At 39.1% G+C, this 22315-nt stretch overlaps 1 protein-coding gene across 2 annotated transcripts in view; it reads right to left on the bottom strand.

Annotated features, from left to right (window-relative positions):
• The window catches only part of NCKAP5 (NCK associated protein 5), a 797184-nt gene that overhangs the window by 714995 nt on the left and 59874 nt on the right, over window positions 1-22315 (bottom strand). The window contains exon 1 of one of the 2 annotated variants that reach the window (XM_060775773.2): window positions 18680-18755. The exons of the other annotated variant lie outside the window; for it this stretch is intronic. The gene's annotated coding sequence lies outside the window, so the exon portion shown is untranslated. Of the gene's footprint in view, window positions 1-18679; window positions 18756-22315 lie in introns of those variants that run through there. 2 annotated transcript variants of the gene reach the window in all.

Here is a 22315-nt window from a genome sequence, read left to right as displayed (position 1 = left end):
AATAAAGCATTTTATTTCACAACAAAATACAGCAGGATCATCCTACAATGTACACAGGGCTACTGGGGAATGCTCACTGTAAACCAAGTGTTGAATTGTATTCCTACCTCTCTATCAATTGGACAACAGATGGCTATTCTGTAACTGTTTCTTATCTTACGAAATGCTTCGCTGTCCAAAATATTATCTCAACAGCTATAGTCATATCCAAAGCATGAGAACATTTTGCTAAGGGATTAAAGACAGGTCAGTAAAATGATTGTACGTGAACACACCCATTGTCCACCCTTTTCTGGTATTCAGTCAGCTGAAGTTATTTAATCTTTTAAGATGTAAATCATTCTCTCTGGAATTTTTGGCTGGCTTTTAGAACTATGTGACGAGAGAAGCAAAAAATGTGCAGTAAGGTCCTTACAGCTTCAAAGGAGAATATATATCCTGAGCCAAGAACCAATAGTGATGCAGCAGAAATCTGCAACTTATGAAGCTACAGGGGCCCATCCACACACACCCCAGAAAGCCTGTGCTTTCTGATGTGGGTATCTAGATGTTCTCCTGAAAATTTCTAACCTCCTCCCCAAAAGCCCTGTAAAAAACAAAAGAACTTACCTGACCTCCATTAGAAGGCTGCTGGAGCTCTCCTGGCCCGTCATTTCTACATGCCAGGAGAGCTCCGGCAGCCCTCTAATGGAAACCAGGTAAGTTCCTTTGTTTTTACAGAGCTTTTGGGGGCTTTGGGGAGGGAGTTGGTGTTCTCACCGTTTTCTGGGCTAATGTAGCCTGGAAAACCATGGGACTACTGTCTGAACTGCAGTCCAGACACTGGAAGTAATGGGTTTATCCCGCACCTTCTAAGAAGGCGCGGAATAAACCCACTAACCTATTAATTTACCACAAACCAGGGTTTTCCTGGTTTGTAGCAAATTCATTTGGGTTTGTCCAGGATGTCATCTTGACAGCCCCCTTTTAATTGTGGTAACTCCTACATTAAAGGGCCTGTCTGGATGCTCCTCAAGTCAGATACCAGTAAGGTGACTCAGGAGTGAGAATCCTGTGGCCATGGCAAATCTATTTGAGAGGGGATAAAGACATTGCCTAATGTCTACATAAAAAAAATTTCTTTACACTCCTGATAAAATTTCCTTGAGTCCCTAAATTACAAGCATCACAAAAAGTAAGGTGTTGAAAATCCTTTCATATCTATGATTCTGATATTTGTTGTGTTCAAATTTGCTTGGTACCTTCTCCATTTTCTTTGAATTTGTAAAAAATGTGTGGATATGTGCCTTCAACTCACTTGTCAATTTATAGTAAATAATGTGGTGGTTTTGCAGTTTCTTCCACTGAACTATAGCCTACACCATCTGATTTTTGTTGGCAGTCTCCTAGCCAAGTAGTAAGTAGGTTTGATAGAATCTGGTGCCTTTAGGGTATTTAGGTACAATAAGTTTAAATATCTAGTTGAGGTTTTATGTTACTATTTATGTTACTATTTGGAAAACTGGATGTAAATTCTAGGGGGGGGGGGCAGAATTCTTATTTGGGGGGCAATGTCCTAATATTAGCCCAGGAACACCCAAAATTTCCATGATTATTTTTTAATAAAAAAAAAATGAGAAGGCAACACCTCAAGAAGTCTCTGTAGGTGCAATTCTCATAAAAAACAAAACCCTCAGAACACTTGGAAGCCTGGTGGTGGGGAAACTTTTTTTTCCTTGAAGGGGAGGAAAAAGTGAACTTCTATTCCCTTTTTCCTCTCCTGCAATTCCAGTTCATGGAGAGGGACTGGTGCATCCTGTAACAGCTCCAAAATGTGAAAAATAGCTCTTGGAATCCTCTAGGCTTCTGCCACCAATCTTAATGCTGGCTAAAGATCTGCAGTAGGTGTTCAGAATCACAACTATGCAGATGTCCTTTATAAGATTTTTCTTAACTGGAGATGTCAGGGACTGACTCTAGAACTTTCTGCATGGAAACTTTTTATCAAGTAAATAACACCAAACTACAAACAGATCTGCAGCTCTTTGTATTAAATATAATCAGTCAGGGCAGCAGTATTTACTTAAGAGAAAAGTGGACTAGAGTGACATGAAAGACTAGGAAATGTGATTCATCTGATGGCATTTGCTCTTCTTATTATAATATTTCTTAGAAACAAGGCTATGAACATTGAATAGACACAGCAGAACCAAAGGCAGTAACCTTTCCAGCATTTCATGCTTTGATTGGCTGTCTGTTTTTATCATGAAGTTTTCTGAGGCCATGCTTTAGGAGAAGAGTAAACAGTCTGTAAATTACACCGAGAAAGACTGAAAAGGTCAAAGTAGTTTTTTGTTACTCAGTCATTTGGACAAAGCAGAAGAGAAATTCAGGTTGCAAAATCTAATGCTTGGGACAGTGTTCAGTACAGATATGATCTGGAAGTGTGAGGATCCACGGAGAGACAATGACATGTGAAGTTAAGTATGAGAATGGTCTGCCAGCATTATCCTTAAAGACAGAATCCTCCACTTTGACAATGCCGAACTTCTTTGCTTGTAGAGCAACGTGAAAAGAATCAAACTCAGTTGCTATGAATCAGAAGCTAGCACTAGCATGGAGTAAGTTCTAATAGTAAATACTAAAATTAACTTATGTGTGTTGCTTTTCAAAACCACTGAGTCATTAAAATTCCATTAAGTGAATGGACATAATCTCAGGTTATTTTTCTGAAAGTTTTGAATCAGCATCATGCATCTGTAGACCCTAGAGATGGTTAGAATATTAAAAAATTGAAAAAATGATCAATTCTGGATAGACATGAGTCTTTGCAATTTGTGAATTATTCTGCACAAACGTTTGCATATAAAACAGGATTTTCTGCACAGAAGATAGTATTTCTTTGCATTATAATATTCTTAAGTAAAAAAGCAGTAACCTTTACAGAAAATGTTTCAATTGAGAGAACTCATACAAAATTAGCACTTGATAGAGTACTACTAAAAACAGAATTTTCTGTTGTTTTATATGTCATCATTCAAGTTTAGCCAGAATAAGTTCTGAAATGCAGACAGGCTCCAAAAAGTGTGTAGTTTACACATTCTTTCTCACAGCAGGAAGAAAATTGCCAAAAATACTCATTGCTTTCTTCGAGAAGACTCAGAAATGGAGTTGGAAGATCAAAAAACAACCTGGCTAAATGGCAGTACCTAGAAGAGTCCTCCGCCTTGTGCAACTGTGGAGCAGAACAAACAACTCCACATTATGTATGCTTGTCCACAATGCCCTGTCTCATGCACAGAGGAAGAATTGTTTAAAGCTGTTGCCCGTTTTTGGTCAAGAATTATTTAACTGCTCTTGTTCCCTCTATTTTTATCAATTTTATACTCATTTATGCAATGCTTTTGACATGAAATAAAAAGCACATGTGACTTTCCTCTCAGTGGTTTCTGATGTGTCCAGAAGCCTAATTTCAATGCTGATCATTTTGCATCATAAAATACACTCCATGGATGTATTCTTGTACAGTGTTAGGATCAAAAGATGTCAAGAAAGAGTGTTTGATAATCCATACATGTATTGCATGCCAAAATTAGCAAGGTTTTAAAATATTTTAAAGCATTACCCAAAAGCACACAAATACATTTGTCCTTATTTTCAGCAACAAATCTACAAATCTGACTAGAGCAATGAAAAACATAGAAAAAGCAAGGAATTTTGGAACAATAGGGTTACCTTTATACATGTGAACAAATATAAAGAAGAAAAGGAGCTGCCATAGATGGACACATCATTTTGGAATAATATTTTCTGAAGGTTGTGTTAAATACTACAGTTGTGTTTTGTTTATGTAATGCAGACAATGTAGGAAACAGTTATAATCCAGTCTCTTCCCTATCTCCAAACGCTACCTGATGAGATTATCATTTCTGAAGACATCCTTTCATCTACTCAAGTAGCTTGTTAGCAGAGAAGGGGGTTCTGAGAAAAAAGAGGGCAATGCTTACCAATGAGCTTGAAACCCTTCTACCATAGGGAAGCTATTTCAACTGACGAAATCAATATCTGAGTTATACCTTTGGGCAAGGAGGGCAGATCGGAAAGCAACCTCAATTGGTCTATCAGCGTCCCTTGCTTACAAGGGATCTGTAAACTCCTGTATGTTTACTATTTATTTAACAGCTGTGGGTCCATGGACCGTAATAAAGTTCTGTCTATATATCTGAGTTATATTGATGATTTTTCCTGGGTTTTTAATTACTACCAATGCATTTAAATATTTATGTAGTGCACGCGCGCGCACACACACAGATTAAAAATCTGCAGCTACATAAGGGGAACATTCAAATCCCAGAGTACAGAAACAGATTCTCAAAAAGTTCTGTACTAGAACAAAGATCAATCATTTCTTGTTCAAGGCATATATGTTTTAATTCACCACTACATGCTGAACACATTGAAGAAGAAGGTATTAATTTGTCATATTTTAGTTTTGAGACTATTTAGAGACTGCCTCTGAATATATAGCCCTCACAGGGCAGCTTAAACCAAAGATGAGCCAACAACACCCACATGCCCAGAAATATTGAAAAGTGTTTAAGCAACAACAGTAGCATTGGCCTTTAAAGTCTGCCAAGGTTGAATATAATGAATTTAAATGATGAAGTGATACTTTTAAGGAAGAGGAGTTAATAATTTTATAGATTTTTGAAAGATGTAAACGATCACCAAAATGCTTTAAAAGTTTATTGCAATGATATGAAATATAGACTGAGTAGTAGAAGCTCTCTGCAGTGAAATTTAATATGATGTGAGGCACCATATTCCCTGGGTATAGTTGGGAAACTTCTGATATTAAAGAGTACAGTGGCTAAAAACTATAAAATATACTATAGGGAACAATATATCAAAGACAGCAATAGAATAATGGGCTTTCTTTTGCCTCGACCCCTTCTCGTTTTCTTTTTCTGCATTGATGTGTCTGGCACAAATTATATCAATATTGGGTCAAGAGGTTTGCTTTGGAAAAATATAAACAAGAGTAATACCTCCTATTTCAGGGGGCAGTTAGCTGCTAACAGGGATGAGTATACTTGAATTTCTCTGAAAAGAAACTGGTGGTTGCAGATGGATTCCCACCATCTGCCAGAAAATGAATAAAAATGTAAAATTTAAAAAATGTTCATGAACTACCATTTACAGTCTATAACTCTTCTGTGTTTTGTATCATCTAAGCCATTTCCTTTCTTTCACCTGCATTCAGTTATTTCAAGTGAAACAGAAAAGAAATGGGCTTATTGAAGAACTACATTTTAAAAGAACATTTAGGGTTATAGATGGTGAATATTATAGGAAAAAAGAAAATTGGGGGGTAGGTAGACTCTGCAATATCAGTTCTAGAAGGGTTTTCTAAACAGAGTTTGCATATAGCCTGATTATTAAAACATGTCATTGTCAAATCCAGGGGTAGCTGGTGAAACTATGTTAAGCTTTGAACTATGTTAAGAAAAGTGCTACTGAAGTCTATGGTAGATGGTCCATTCTAGCTTTAGCAGATCTTCCAGCTGTCTATACATAATCCCTGACTTGGGCCCATGTAAACAGTTGGGTCAGTTCTGAGATGCAACCATCCACAAATGCTTTCACTGTTACCCCATGCTTCCTGGAACTTGCTGTCCCTTCCCTTTCTCTGTGTTGCACTGGTCTCTGGCCACAACATGTGCCCTACCTGTCAGTTACTGCCTGCAGTGATGTGATGGGGAAGGGACGGGGGAGAGGAGAAGATAATTGCTTCCCTCCCTTATCACTCTGCTAACCTCGTGGGATTTTCCTACACCCCATGTGCCGGCAGGACTGAAGACCGACAGGTCCTAGGTCCTAGGTTCGAATCCAGGAAGAGTGTGGATGAGCTCCCTCTATCAGCTCCAGCTCCCCATGTGGGAACATGAGAGAAGTCTCCCACAAGGATGGTAAAACATTTAAAAAACCCACCGGGGTGTCTCTTGGGCAATGTCCTTGCAGACAGCCAATTCTCTCACACCAGAAGCGACTTGCAGTTTCTCAAGTTGCTCCTGACATGAAAAAAATGCATCTTCTTGATTTATTAAGTGAAGTGATGCAAACTGGTATTTTTATCTAAAACAGCTCTGTGTCTGAAGAAAGAAGGGGTGTATTATGCTATATTTGATTGTAAAGACTGTATGAATTCTTGAAATTCAATGTCTTGTTTCCATTAAACAAAAAGCACAGCACAATACAATACAATCATTAATGATTCCTATCTGCAGATGTTGGGTGGCTTCCTTTCTTGATTCTATTACAATTGGCCCTCTATATCCATAGATTCTTTATCCACTGATACAACCACCCACAGCTTAAAAACATAGCTCTGCAAAAAAAAAAAGTCCAAAAGTGAACTTTTTTACTGAACCATTATTGATAAGAGTTGAACATCCATAAAGTTTGCTATTCAAGAAGAAGAGAGAAGGCCCTGTCTCTCGTCCCCACCAATCGTGCCTGTGACAATGGCTGGACGGAAAGCAGGGCCTCCCTGGAGGATCTTAATCTCCGCAATGGTTCATAGGGGGAGATGTGTTCAGATAGGTAATTTGGGCCAGGCCCGTTTACGGCTTTATAGGCCAAAGCCAGCACCTTGAATTGTGCCTGGTAACAAACTGGCAGCCAGTGGAGCTGGCATAATATGGGAGTTGTATGCTCCCTGTATGCCGCCCCAGTTATTAACCTGGCTGCCTCTCGTTGGACAGCTTCCGAGCAGTCTTCAAAGGCAACCCCATGTAGAGTGTGTTGCAGTAGTCTACCCTACATGTAGCATGGACCACCATGGTCAAATCTGACTTCCCAAGGTACGGACGCAGCTGGCACAAGTTTTAATTGTGCGAACGCTCCCCTGGCCACCCTTGCAACCTGGGATTCCAGGCTCAGTGATGAATCCAGGAGAACTCCCAAGCTGCGAACCTGTGCCTTCAAGGGGAGTGTGACCCCATCCAGCACAGGTTACGACCCTATACCCTGTTCGGCCTTGCGACTGACCAGGAGGACCTCTGTCTTGTCTGGATTCAACTTCAATTTGCTTGCCCTCATCCAGACCGTCACAGCGGCCAGGCACCGGTTCAGGACTTGGACAGCCTCCTTAGCATCTGGTGGAAATGAGTGATAGAGTTGGACGTCATCTGCGTACAGATGGCATCAAACTCCAAAACTCCGGATGATCTCACCCAGCGGCTTCATGTAGATGTTAAACAACATGGGGGACAATACTGAGCCCTGCGGGACCCCACAGGACAATGGCTGTGGGGCCGAGCAGGAGTCCCCCAGCAATACCTTCTGGGTACGACCCTCCAGGAAGGACAGGTACTGTTATCACAATACTTCAAGTATTAACTACTAAACTTTAAATATGAGACACTCCAGGACATTTTGCTGCATCCAACTTTTCTTCAATTTCACTTTTATTGATGGCTACTAAAACCATGAGGCAATGCAACTTTTACTTTCATCACTTTTAATTTATGCATTATTCCATGTACTTGCAAATATGCTTGCTTGAGTAGTTTGGCAATGCAGGAAACTGGAGGACTCATGCTCCTGGTAATTGGTATTTTAACCTTTCACCCTAAGAATGGAATTTTAGATTCAGACCAGGTCGACAGTAGGTAAAAACCATTATTGTGAAATTGCTACTGAATGACTTAAATGTATACTAAAACTGGTGTCAAATAGGTATATTTTAAATTAAAATGCCACACATATCACTGGTGATATATGAGATAGTCTCATTTTAATCCCCATTTCCATCTCGTGTTTTGGAACCATTTAATAGAATCAGAATTTCAGGTTCAGGTCCAATAAACGTGCTAGTGGGGCACAAATTTATTTCAGAATACTTATGCTGTCATATGGGTTGGTCTGGTGTTAGGGTACACTTCATATTCTGGAGGAATAGCTTCAGGCACCAGTTTAAGGCTGTGTCTTTTCCACAGAGGTTCAAAAGGATACATATACACTTACATTCCTCCAGTCAATCAGTTTCTATGAGGATGGAGCTGTACCCATGGGGTATGGTGCAAAGAGGCACTGAAAATCTACTTCTACACTGTCTTAAAATGCATATACATATGTATCCAGAGGTTATGCATATATATGTCACCAAAAGGAATCTCTCCTTGAGTGCACAATGTGGGAAATGTATCAACACTCAGCATTTCAGATGACTTTTGCTGCAAGTAGACTGAAGAATGAAAGCAGTTTGGCATCACTTTAACTAATGCTATGGAATCATGTAGTACTGTATATCGTTTACAAGGTATTTAGTCTTCTCTGCTAAAGGCTGCAGGGTCCTCACCAAATTGCAGACACCAGAATTCTATAGCATTGACCATGGCAGTTAAAGTAGTTTCAAACTGCATTAATTCAGTGGAGCTGTATCCTTGAGAGAGCAGCAGTAATAGGTTTAAGTAAGTTTCAGTGATCCAGAGTGATCCAGAGTTGCCTCATTTGTTATCCTCCATGTATTTTGACATCCCTGAGATGTGAACTGATACTTTGAGTGATCTCTCCACCCTTTTCTTCCACCTCTTATTCTCTCATTTCTTAGAACTCTGAGAGAACTTTCTGATACTGGAGCAATTTTTTTTTGTCGTGTCAGAAGCGACTTGAGAAACTGCAAGTCGCTTCTGGTGTGAGAGAATGGGCCATCTGCAAGGACATTGCCCAGGGGACGCCCAGATGATTTGATGTTTTATCATCCTTGTGGGAGGCTTCTCTCATGTCTCCGCATGAGGAGCTGGAGCTGATAGAGGGAGCTCATCCGCCTCTCCCTGGATTCGAACCTGCGACCTGTCGGTCTTCAGTCCTGCCGGCACAGGGCTTTAACCCACTGCGCCACCGGGGGCTCCACTGGAGCTACTACAATAAAGCTGCAATCTGATTCTTTAGTCATTGGTATCTTTACTCCTTAATGAGAATTGCTAGTTGCTGCAAACATGCACCTCCCATCACACAAATCTTGAATCTATATAAACTGAAAATAAGGCTACCTTTTCTATTTATATAAACAATGCATACAAAATAATTGTACATAAAATGTAGCTCAAAGGTTAACTTGCATATAGTATGATTGTTAAAATGCAGAAGCAAATGAAGGCATCAGTACTGGCATTAAAGCAGGAGTCTTTCGTTATAAAAGAAAATTTTCTTCAACTCAATGTAACAGAGCTGGGAAACATCAAAGGTAAATTTATGTATTCTGAGAACTCATAAGAAATCTAAACCATCTAAGATCCATATTTGTAGAGATGGCTTGGAATGCAAAGGAAAATCATATGTGTGTTGATATTATCTTCACTCTGTGTGAGACCAAGAATGACTAGTGAAGGGGTATTCCTAATTTTCATTCAACACCATCAGAATCTGTGCCTATATGTTCACTAATTGGTGATTCATACAGAGATAGTGTTTCCCATGCAAACTTTCAACTAACTAGCTACCTCATCACATAGGCCTATTTGCCTGCCCTTACGCTTCTTCACCTCCATTTTTAGCATGGAGCCCTTCACATGACTCACAGGCACTTCCTGTCGGGCTCCATGCTGAAAAGAGAGAAAAAGTGGAACACTCTGCTATCACAGTGACATGGAAGCCTTCCCGTATTGCCTTCCCAGCAATGGGGGGAAGCTGGGCAGCAACACTTCCCCCCATGGGATGAGGGGCAAGGTAGTGCAAGCAATGTGGGGCATGATGGCTTCTCCAAGCCTCCTATCAGGAACCCATGGATTTTCCCTGATGTGGGGCGAATCCATAGCCCTTTCTGATAAGGTCCATACACTGCATCCATATTGCTGATCTGTAAACTAGTACAAGTCTCTCACTAATACAGCACTTTATCTACCCCACCCACAGGTTTTACAATTTTTACTCCTCGCACTTGGCCCAGCTCATCCTCGTTTAAATTCTTGTACTGTTTTTATACATTGTTTTATTATGTTATTTTTACTACTTTATTGGCTTATTATGTTATTGTATAAGCATTTTTATTTGATGTTATTGTGTGTCTTGTATGTATTTTATTTTGCTTTATTGTAATTGCTTGGGCTTGGCCCCATGCTAGCTGCCCCAAGTTGTTGTTGTTGTTGTTGTTGTTGTTATTATTATTATTATTATTATTGACTATTTAGCCAATCCAATGCAAAAGAAACTATGTATCTGATCTTAAGCACTGTAAACAACATGAAGGTGCATATCCGTTGTCCATTCAGCCTTTCATACCAGGATGGTGTTTTCAGGTGAGAGAGAAGAAAACAAATCATGCAGAAAGTTATTTTGTCAAAGTATAAAGTAAATTATAACATCTGTTAATCTCCTGTGCCAGTTATAATTAGGTGCTGTGGAGGAGTAATCCTTAAAGGATTACTCTTTTAACATCTGTTGAAAAGAAAGGCAATTGCGAGTAAGTAATAATGACTCTTTCCAAACAACATAATAGTAGTATGTACAATAGACACAGTATACATTTTCAGACATTTTAGAGAATTCTTCCTTATTAGAAAAGATTAGTTTTTGTTTCACTCGTTTACTGTCAAGACAAACTTTTAGCCTAAAAACTACAATATCCCATTTGACTACTATATTCTGACCGTGTCACATTGTGACTGTCTACACAGCTATTCCTTTAACTTATAAATTTAATTAGCTATTGAGACTGTCAGGAAACTTCTATATCTTCTTTTTAAAGATTTCAAATTTTATATTTGTCTGATTTATCTTAAGCAATGAAAAACTGAAGTAGTATTTGCAGAAATGTCAATAGAATTAATGCCCTTTTTTAAAAACCACAAAAAAAAACATTTAAAATATGTTAATTAAAACGATCAGTAAGGAACAGACTTGCTTAAAAAGACCATTTCAATATTATTCAGTTTAACATGGCCCTCTACTGGCAAAACTTGCCCCCCAAATCTTGCCAATGTAGTCATTTTATCATATATTTTAAAATCAGAGCACTTATAAATAGGGTCCTAATTAGATAGAATGAAAGACACAACATTAATAGAACCATTCTGTATCATTAAGAAGAAGCAAACACATGAAATATACATATCTTAAACATTTTGTCATTTATTTCGTCATTAGATTTAAACCTAATAATCGCTTCCATATCCTTTTGTAAATGAAACTTTCAAGCAACTGCAGGATGTAATGGAAGGTCACATAATTACATTTTTTCTATAAAGCAAATGCTGAATGGCCAAAGCAAACCATGTTGTTCATTCGTTCAGTCGTCTCCAACTCATCGTGACCTCATGGACCAGCCCATGCCAGAGCTCCCTGTCAGCCGTCACCACCCCCAGCTCCTTCAAGGTCAGTCCAGTCACTTCAAGGATGCCATCCATCCATCTTGCCCTTGGTCGGCCCCTCTTCCTTTTACCTTCTACTTTCCCCAGCATAATTGTCTTCTCTAGGCTTTCCTGTCTCCTCATGATGTGGCCAAAGTACTTCAACTTTTCTCTAGTATCCTTCCCTCCAGTGAGCAGTCGGGCTTTATTTCCTGGAGGATGGACTGGTTGGATCTTCTCGCAGTCCAAGGCTCTCTCAGAACTTTCCTCCAACACCACAGCTCAAAAGCATCTTATCTTCCTTCGGTCAGCCTTCCCTAAGGTCCAGCTCTCACATCTGTAGGTTACTACAGGGAATACCATGGCTTTGATTATGCAGATCTTTGTTGCCAGTATGATGTCTCTACTCTTTACTATTTTATCGAGATTGGACATTGCTCTCCTCCCAAGAAGTAAGCGTCTTCTGATTTCCTGGCCACAATCTGCATCTGCAGTAATCTTTGCACCTAGAAATACAAAGTCTGTCACGGCCTCCACAATTTCTCCCTTTATTTTCCAGTTGTCAATCATTCTTGTTGCCATAATCTTGGTTTTTTTGATGTTTAGCAAACCATACACTACTGAATTCACAGTTTTGGTGGCAAGCATATTTGCAATAACTATGTAAATACATAATGGGCCCACTGGTGGCGCAGTGGGTTAAACCTCTGAGCCGCTGAACTTGCTGACTGAAAGGCTGGTGGTTTTAATCTCATGAGTGGAGTGAGCTCCCACTGTTAGGCCCAGCTTCTGCCAATCAAGCAGTTCAAAAACATGCAAATGTGAGTAGATCATTAGGTACTGCTTCTGTGGAAAGGTAATGGCGCTCCATGCAGTCATACCAGTCACATGACCTTGGAGGTGTCTACAGACAATACCAGCTCTTCAGCTAAGAAATGTAGATGAGCACCTCACTCCACCTCCGAATCGGACACGACTAGACTTAATGTTAGGGGAAACTTTTACCTTTGCCTTATGTAAATACGTAGCAAAACTGTAGTCAATTTTTTCACAAGTTACCAGAAGCCAACTTGGCTCCTCTTTTTATGCTATAACATCACATTAGTTTTTATGAGATATAAAAGAATGACCACAACAAATAAGCTTCATCTACACCTACTGAAATAATCTGGATTCCTGTGCTCTGGAGCAGTGCCGGATCTATGATGGGAGTGTCCACAGAGCCCTTTGACATTCAAATAACTGAGAGCACATTGTGGCCACTTCTGTGTTTTATCTACCTAAAGCAGCTCCCTGGAAAAACCTGGCTGGCGACATTACTTCTGATGATGTGTCAATAAGTACATGGCCATGTGACCAGATGAAGCAACATCACCAGCAAGGCTCTGGTGGGGAACTGGTTCTAACCAGCAACACAGTGGTAGGTCTCTTTGATGTGTGGATAATGGATTGGGGCAGATCCAGCTGTCCACATCTCAAAAACACCAGGATCCCTTCCAGAGTAAATTGTGAATTAATGGCTGGAAGCAGTACGTCTGCAGTGAAACCAAGCATACTTCATGTTAAGTCCTAACAGCAGTTGTAGGGTGAATCCAGTTTATTTAGCCCATATAGACATGGCAACAGAATATATCCAGGCTTCTAAGTATTGAGGAGAATTCTATATAATCGCTTTGTTCCTCCTTAAAATCATAACATTTGAGAAAACCATGCTGACAATCGAGCCTGATGGAGAAAATCCAGAAGTCGAGCATTCGCAAGTGCTGACTGACCATTTCCTACATGAAAATCTCAAGTCAGGGTAACTCACCTAACCTGTGCAGATTGATTCCTTTTCAAACTTACTTCCTGTTATGATGCTGCTTCTAAAGTTTCTTCCAAAGTTTATCTACCATCCAGTAACTTAAGACCATTAGGACCAATTTTGTCCTCTTTGTTGTGTATATCTGCATGTGCTTTTGGGTCACCTTTTACCTTATAGGAACAATGTGAATTTCTTAGTTTCCTTAGGTAATGAATACTCAGAGTAGTTTTGCCAGTTCCTTCCTTGAAAATATAGTCTACAGCACCTGGAATTAATAAGGAACAAATCTTTTCCATGTTCTATATAAGAATCCCTCAGGTATTTCAAAATTGCTGTCATACCTCCACACACCAGCCCTGTCTTCACCAAACTAAACACATCCACTTCTGTAATTTCAATACATGGCCCTCTTCATCATGTTTCTTTGAACACGCTGATATCTGCCTACATCTTTCTGAAGTTATGGTGCCAAGACCTGAACACAGCGTTTCAGAAGTCAGAAATCATTGTATTAGATACAGTCAGTCTGACATATTTCTCATAAGTTGATTTCTATGGTTCTCTTAATACAGTTTAAAGCTGCATTTGCTTTTTTTTTTTTTTTTTTTGCAGCCACGTAACACTACTGGATCCTATTCCACTTGTGAGTGATCACAATCTACTGTCACACCAGGAATTCCCCATTATATGCATTTCCCCTAACCAAAACATTGCAATTCTCTGTTTCTGTCCAGTTTCCCACTCTACCAAGTAAATATCAATACTCTCATTCATTGATAAGGAGAGTATTGCATAATCATTTCTCTATTTGGGTGGAGGAAGCCTCATTTTAATCATTACAGCACAAGGCCTGAGAAGGACAAATGAGGTGAAAAGACAGGAATACCAACACAAAGCATTTATGAAGACTGATTTGTTACATCTAAGCCAACACAGCATGTTTCATTTGGGGAATAGCAGTATAACACCAATACAAATCAATGTGCAAAACAAATAGGTCTAAATGTGTCAAAAGAACATGTATTCTGTCCAACAGAAAATGCGTTGAGAGGCATCCCAATCAGACACTGAATAAACAACTGTTGGTAGTTTAAAATGTATGTATCTTTTTAAAGTTGAAAAAAAAACCCCAAACTTCAAAAGTTAAAAAATATCCACAGTGAAAATTTCTAGCCGCATAGGCCACTTGTGCAGCCACATCACTGAGACTTCATCTGTCTCTGGGGAAACCAACAGGATCCCCCATAGGAGATAGGTTTTCACCCAAAGTTATGTTAACACTGGCCCCATCTACACTGCCATACAATGTAGTTTCATAACGCAATTTAAACTGCACCAAACTGCATTATATAAGTCTACACTGTAATACAATACAGTTCAATGCAGTTCAAAATCGCATTATGAAACTGCATTATAGGGCAGTGTAGATGAGGTCCCAGACTAGGAAGTGATTCTGTTGGGCAAATCTGGGGTCTTATAAGATTCTCTGATCTTATACTCAAACCCACTGCATTAACTAAAAACCATGATCAAGAAGATATATATTTATACACACACAAACACACCTTATTATGTGAGCGACATAGAACTACATGAGCACTTCCTTCTTGAGTACAGTATTTACTTTTCTCTCTTTAGTCTCTAGCCAGATGTTTGCCGGCACCCCTGGATCATTGCCACATATCCACCCAATCATTACTCCCTACTACAATGCCAGGAAGAATTAAAGTAATTGCTTCCTATTTTTCTTTCCTCACCATTTTTTCCTAGCGCTACTGCAATTTTCATCTCCTTACATCATCTGTGAAGCTGTACAGTTACAACTCACCCACAATCTTGTCTTCTTCACATTGTTCTTTGTCATCTTTACTTTTCTAATCTCCCATTAATTCGATTGCTCTTTCTTATGCCTTCTCTCTGTGTCTCTGAGCTCCTCTTAATGCTTCAACTGTTATTTTGTCTCAAAAACTTTTTGATAATGCCTCTAGTACCACTCGCTTGTCCTTCCCTAGGTGCCTTACAAGACTACCCTGCATCCAAACTTTAAAAAAATGGTTACTCATTTTTGCTTTCTGTTTATTTTGGTTTGAAAGCACCATATTGGGCCAGATTTACTTAACAGATGGTGCTTTCATCAGGAAAAGTAACTACAGAATAGCAGTCAGAATAGTTTCTCTGGCTGCTAGGACCAAACTGCCACAATATTTGAGCTAAATTGTCCTACTTGTTTGTGTTCAAGAAGGACCTATTTCCTGAAAATAGAGTAATAAGATGAAGGACTTGATCACATTAAGCTGAGAAAAATGGGGGAAAGCTGAGGAAAGGGTGGAGTTTCTTTAAAGAAGCTGAAGGATATACTCATTCCCATCGCACTAAGATCGCCTCCTCCAGTTTCTAACTCAACCATCCATTTAATTTCCATCACATGGGCAGGTGATGATGTCTTTCATTTCAAGGATACCAGCAGACTTTTTAAAAAAAGGCATCCTTTAAGGCAGCCCTGTCTTCAAACCCCTTCGACTGAAACAGAACCCTCTTTCTTAAGATGGCACTGGGGTCGTTTGCACGTAAAACCCTTGACTGAAACAGAAGCACCTTTCTTAAAACAGCACTTTTCCTGGGGTCATTTTCACTTAGATTTCCTCCTATTGTCCCTCTTGGATTTCAATTATTTATCTTTTTTAAAAAAAATCACCCCAGATCATAGGAAGTAGTTTTAAATTAACCCTTTCTCCAAGTCCCTGCATTGGCAATCTGGGGAAGTGGGCTTTTCAGCTCCTCCCACACATAGCATCATTGTTTTATTTACAAGCAGGCAACAAAAGCATGTAATAGTAATTAATATCACACTGAGAAATTGGCCATTTGGCCTGTCTCTATATGGGGAATTTAAAAATAAGTCACTTGCCAGTCAACTCAGGAATTGTTGGAAAAACCAACACTTTAGAAACGGCAAAATACCTCACCGCCACAGTTGAAGCTTGAGCCGTATGAAGAGCACAGTGGGTTCCCATTTCTTAAATATGTAGAAATGCTGATTTTATTGTGTGTGATGAAGTCAGAAAATATGTTTAAAGTCACATCTCCTAAGAAAGCATCATCTTTCTCAATCTAACAACAATATTTGGAGTTCCCATATTGCAAGTAATTCTCCGCTTCAGCAGAAGGCAAAGGCAACCCCCCTCTGAATAAATTTTGATATGACATTCCCATGATCTTAGAGGTACCATAAATTGGAAATGACACGAAGGCACACAATAACATGCCATAAATATTCTAGATCATGTCTGACCTTGAAATCTAAGCATAGTCAGACCTGATTAGTACTTGGATGGGAAACAGCCATTGAATACCAGTTGCTGTAGGCTATACTTTAAAGGAAGAAACCAGCATAACCACTTCTAAGTATTCCTTGCCAAAGAAATCCCTATAAAATTCATAAGGTCACCATAAGTCAACAAGTGACTTGAGGGCACATATACCTAAATAAGTGTTCAGTGAAGGCATGCGGGAAAATGGGATATTGTCACTAAACAATAGGTTTGATAGTGAAGATGTTATCTGCTAGCCTCCCAATCCCCATGATTGCATGTTTGTATGTAAATCTATTGCATGCAAGTATAGATGGGGAGCCCTTCCCTGCTGTTTTTCTGCTCACAGCAAATTCCTAACTTGTTGCAGTAGACAAAGGTTTAATGGTGTATGTTGTGTTTGTTATTATGTTTTTAAAGTATTTTAGAACTGTTACCCATGTGATGAAGTCCTATGATATCCTGTTCTTGCTTCAAACTCTAAAAGCACCAAAAGGCTAAATCTTACAAAGTTATTTGTTTTCTTCCTATTTGATTTTAAAAATATACTAGTACTTGGAAGGATGTCACATTGAGGTGGGGGCAAGCTTTTTTTCTGCTGCAATGGAGACTAGGACATGGAGCAATGGATTCAAATAGCAAAAGAAACATTCTTCCTAAACATTAGGAAGAACTTCCTGACAGTAATTGTTCAACAGTGGAATGCATTACCTTGCATTACCTTGCAGACTGGTGGATTCTCCTTCTCTGTAGGCTTTTAAACAGAGATGTGATGGCCATCAGTTGGAAGTGCTTTGGCTGGGCATTCCTACATGGCTGGGTGGCCCTTGTGGTCACGTCCAACTTTATAATTCTATTGGCAATAGAGTCTATGGATTTTCCATTCCTGGAGATATATTTTTAAAGTTTCAAGCAGTGATACATCTGATGCCATTTGCCCTGTCCAGATAGTCAGTATTGGAAAACTAAAGGATTTAAAAAAGAAATTCAGCACTAGAAGCCAATGGCCACCTGTTCTACAAAACACATTCTTCTGACTGCCTAGCTTACTGTCAGCTTGACATGGACAACAATGCACAAAGTACATCAAATGAACCAAATGTAATTTTCATCCAGCATTTAGTTAGGTCACACCCTGTAACTTTTGACTCCATGGGATGAGAAGGAATGAGAAGCTAATGTAGTAGATATTCAGTCCCTAGATGAAATTTCTGTAAGAGTTCTGCAATGACTTTGTCAGAAGTGTTTTCAGGGAGGCTACTTGGATGTAGCAAGATGTCAAATGAAATACAACTCATTAAGTCTAACTTTGTTTACTTTCCAAACATCATGTGTATGATTACCCTGAAAGACTTGCCCTGTGGGGACACGGAGAAGGAGATTAGGGGGAATTAACATCTCCTTTCTTCTGCTAAGTAAATATTCATGCAACTTCATTTGTATTTTTTTAATGAATATATACTAAGAATACTAAGAATTCTGAAATTTTAGGATGCTGCACTAGAGAAACAAGCCTTACACAACCAGAGGCTAATGTGATCTATTGTCCATTACTTGTGCAATTACTTATCAACAAAACCATGCAAGCATGACACTTTTTAAGCTAAAGACTTTTTCTAGCACAGTTGCAAGCAGTTAAACATTTTGTGATGCCTTAACTTTCAAACATCTCATTTTTCAAAACTTGTACTATGACTTAGGATAGAACTGTATAGTCTGCGGCTTTTATAAACCTCATTGTGTCAAAGCAAGCAATCCATCTTTGAAATGCTAATTCTAATTTAATCCGAGCATTAACACTAAAGCCACAAGGGGTGGGTGAGAATTTTGTCAAGTTCTTTGCTTGACAAAATATTCATGATGATATTTGCCTTAAAGTTGTGCGCAGATGGAATGATTCCCTTGAAAAGAGCAGCATAACATAAACATAAAAATGCAAACAGAGGATTGAAAGTCAAATTTTCACTCAGCAGCAGCATGCCTATTTTATGAACAAATGCCTAAAACATATTGAAGTGACTGTAATTTTTGCTAATAGCAGCACATTTGTCACCATTATAATTAAAAACAAACAGTAGTAGTGAGGGTAAAAGATAATATATACAATAGCATTAACAGAAAAGAATTAGTGTAAATATACCATAGAATTTTAGAACGGGGAAACTAATAAACTAGCAACAGCAACAACAGCAGCAGCAGCAACAACAACAACAACAACAACAACATCCTCTTACTTATTGTTCAGTTAAAACATGCTCCAACAGCAGAGAAATCCAAACCATATGAAAGTTTCCTGAAGTCCAGAAATCTTTTCAGTGAAGACTTTGGCTTATTTCCCAAACCTTTAGAAATCTGGATGGAGGAGTACTGGGTTAGCCCTCAAGTTCACCAAGAGCACTGCTGAGTCCTACTGTAACTGCAGACCTAAAGTTTCCTGCCAGTTCGCTTTTCTGCTGCTCTCTACTTGTAAATACAAGCTCTGTGGACAAAGTCCCAAATGACATCACAAGCAGCTGCTTATTGTTGAGTCTTTATTAACTGGCTGTCAAAAAAGAAAAGAAGAACGAGGAGGGGAGGAGTGTCTGCCCTGAAGCACAATCTGGGAGCTTTGTAGGAATTTCGCTTATACATATGTAAATACTTGTGATTATCTAAACTATGCTTTCCTTAGGACCATGAAGCCAAGTTTCCATAAGAAACATATCTTTGCCAGCCTGGAAAAAAAAATCAAAGCCATAAAAAGGACATGAGATTTAACAAGGAAAAAATACTGCATTTCTGCCTTATTTATTTATTTATTTTAACACCACATGCTTCTAGTATGACTGTGTGTATATATAAATATTATATAGATGCATACGTGAAGCTAGCACAGATGTCAAGACTGAAATTTAAGATCATCTGTTGGATTCTACAGCAGATGAAAAACTTTCCAGAGTTAGTCATTATATCAACTGTACTGTAATTTCTTCATCACACTTTTAAATCACCTGTGGAATTAACACTGAATATCTACTTCATTGTGCGTTTAATACTGGGTAGTAAAATAAGTTAGGGTGAATATATTAAAAAGGAGCAAAAGAAAACTGGGTTTGTAATCCCAAGCATACTTACATGCTACATAGGTTGTATTGAAATCAGTGGGACTCTCTTTTGACTTAAAGAAAGGGGAGAAGATAAGGCTGTAAGTGACAAAGGCAGCCATTCAGGATCTGATAGTGGGGTGAGGCAAGAATGTCCTGACCTTTCACTCTTCTTGAGACTCCGACCAGACTAGCTGGTTGTTTAAGTGTGAAATGGGTCTAACAGCTTCAAGAGAGAGAAATTAGCATTGCCTAAGTGTGTGTCCTATTTCCTTGTCTTTCCCCCATGCCTTATGAAAGAATGGCCTTGAGCTCAATTCATAAAGGATCTACATTTAGTTCTCAGAAGCAGCTTCTTTTCCAGTGATTATTTGGGTCACTCAGTGCAAAGGCAACATAAAGATAGTGCTACTACTTGTACTAATAATATAATCTCTACTGATAACATATAATATGTTATATATTATAATAATCTCTACTGATACCACAATATAATCTCTACTGATAACACCAGGAAACCCCAGTAATTTGGTTGTTTTTAAAATGCAGATCTGGCAAACTCAGCAGAAAAGACTAAAACTGAAAATATATTAGATGTCAACATTTCTTTGGCACTGGTTTGGAGATCCTGGTTTGTAGGGAACCATTCAACCATGGTGCAGAAAACTGGGGTTTAAAAAACCAAGAACCCTCTACAGAGAAGGAAGGGAAGGAAGGAAGGGGCACTTAGCTCATCATGTGTTCATCATTTTAAAGAAGCCATTATGCCAACATCTGGTTTTTTGTGATGTTATAGCCCAAGCACTGATCTGGGCTGGATTTTATGAAATTTAAGACCCCAAAGCCCTGAATAGCAATGAAATAAGTTTGTAAAATATAAATCAGGAATATTTGTGTACTGCCAGGGGCGTAAGTACTAACCAATTCCAGGCGTGAAGCCAACTTAACTGGAAACAAAATGATAACGAAAGAAATGATCTCAAAGAGAACATAAGGGATCGACCTGTAATGAAAACAGTTACAGAAAGTTATTAGTGTGAGCTGACTGATGTAGTCAGATGGAAGTCAACCAAGAACCACTGGTTTTCAAATGCAGCATCACAAGTAATCATCAAGAATACATCACATTTGATTGAACATAATTATTTACATAATATATATTTATATAATTTAATTAATACGGTTTAAGTGGAGGCTAGTAAAGATCCATGGATGAGTGTATAGAAGCCAAAGAAACTACAGAACCATTTCTGGGGAGACAGAGGCTTGGCCTAGCATCCATCACCCATAGATGTATATGACAGCTTCGTTGTTCTTAAATTAATGACTCTGACAATGCTGATACGAAATCAGCTGCTATCAGGATAAAGTTCTTATATAAAGAGACAAATGTTCAATATTATTCAATGCGATCATAATGGATGGCCATGATGGATGGATTGATATATAATGGATGCTGCAATAATAGCAAAGTCCACGTATGGTATTTCTTGGATGCCTGTGTGTTTTCTCCACAAATGTTATTCGAGTTAGAGTACTCCTATTTGGTGTAAGAAGTATCATACATGTAATGGTTAATGTCTTACCTGCAATTCATTAATGAATATAATGTGCCTAAATACTGAAAAACCTGTATTCCTCCATGAGTGAAGTATATATTTGTATACTGAGGCAAATATCCTAGAGGAACAACGGAGAGACTATTGGGATGCTGTGAGTTTTCCGGGCTGAATGGTCATGTTGATGAAGCATTCTCTCCTGAAGTTTCACCCACATCTATAGCAGGCATCCTCAGAGGTTGTGAGATCTGTTGGAAACTAGGCAAGTGGGATTTATATAGCTGTGGAATATCCAGGGTGGGAGAAAGAACTTTTGTCTTCTTGAGGCAAGTGTGAATGTTGCAATTGCTCACCTTGATTAGCAATTAATGGCCTTGTAGCTTTAAAGCTTGGCTGGTTGCTGCCCAGGGATCCTTTTTGGAAAGTGTTAGCTGGCCCTGATTGTTTCTTGACATGGGATATGTTTTGATAACACAGAAATGCTGGACCACTCAAAACAACCACCATGGCAGACTACACAGAGAAGCCATTGAAATCCACAAGCGTGTGGACAATTTCCACAGAAAGGAGGAAACCATGAAAATGAACAAAATCTGGCTACTCATATTAAAAAAACTCTAAATTCAGGGCATGAAATAAAGAGCAGCACTCAAAAAACTGGAATTCCAGACAAGAATTAATCAGGGCCAGGTAACATCTCGCAACAAAAGATTCCCCAGGCAGCAACCAGCCAGGCTTTGAAGCTGGAAGGATATTCAGTGCTAATTAAGATGATCACTTGCAACATGCACACTTGCCTTAAGTGGACAAGAGTTCCCCACCCTTGATATTCCATAGCTATATAAATCCTGCTTGCCTAGTTACCAACAGATCTCACAACCTCTGAGGATGCCTGCCAGAGATGTGGGTGGAACGTCAGGAGAGAATGCTTCTGGAATATGGCTATACAGCCTGGAAAACTAACAGCTACCCACGGATTCTGGCCATGAAAGCCTTCGACAACACAGTGAGACGACTGCTTCTCCACTCTTAAATATCTCGACTTTGCAATGCTTTGTTGTTGTTCATTCGTTCAGTCGTCTCTGACTCTTCGTGACCTCATGGACCAGCCCACGCCAGAGTTCCCTGTCGGCCGTCACCACCCCCAGCTCCTTCAAGGTCAGTCCAGTCACTTCAAGGATGCCATCCATCCATCTTGCCCTAGGTCGGCCCCTCTTCCTTTTGCCTT

Source organism: Anolis sagrei, chromosome 1, assembly GCF_037176765.1.
Source record: "Anolis sagrei isolate rAnoSag1 chromosome 1, rAnoSag1.mat, whole genome shotgun sequence".
In the NCBI taxonomy this organism is placed as follows: domain Eukaryota; kingdom Metazoa; phylum Chordata; class Lepidosauria; order Squamata; family Dactyloidae; genus Anolis; species Anolis sagrei.
Note: the sequence above shows the minus strand (reverse complement) of the source record. Positions and strands in the feature narration are given on the sequence as shown.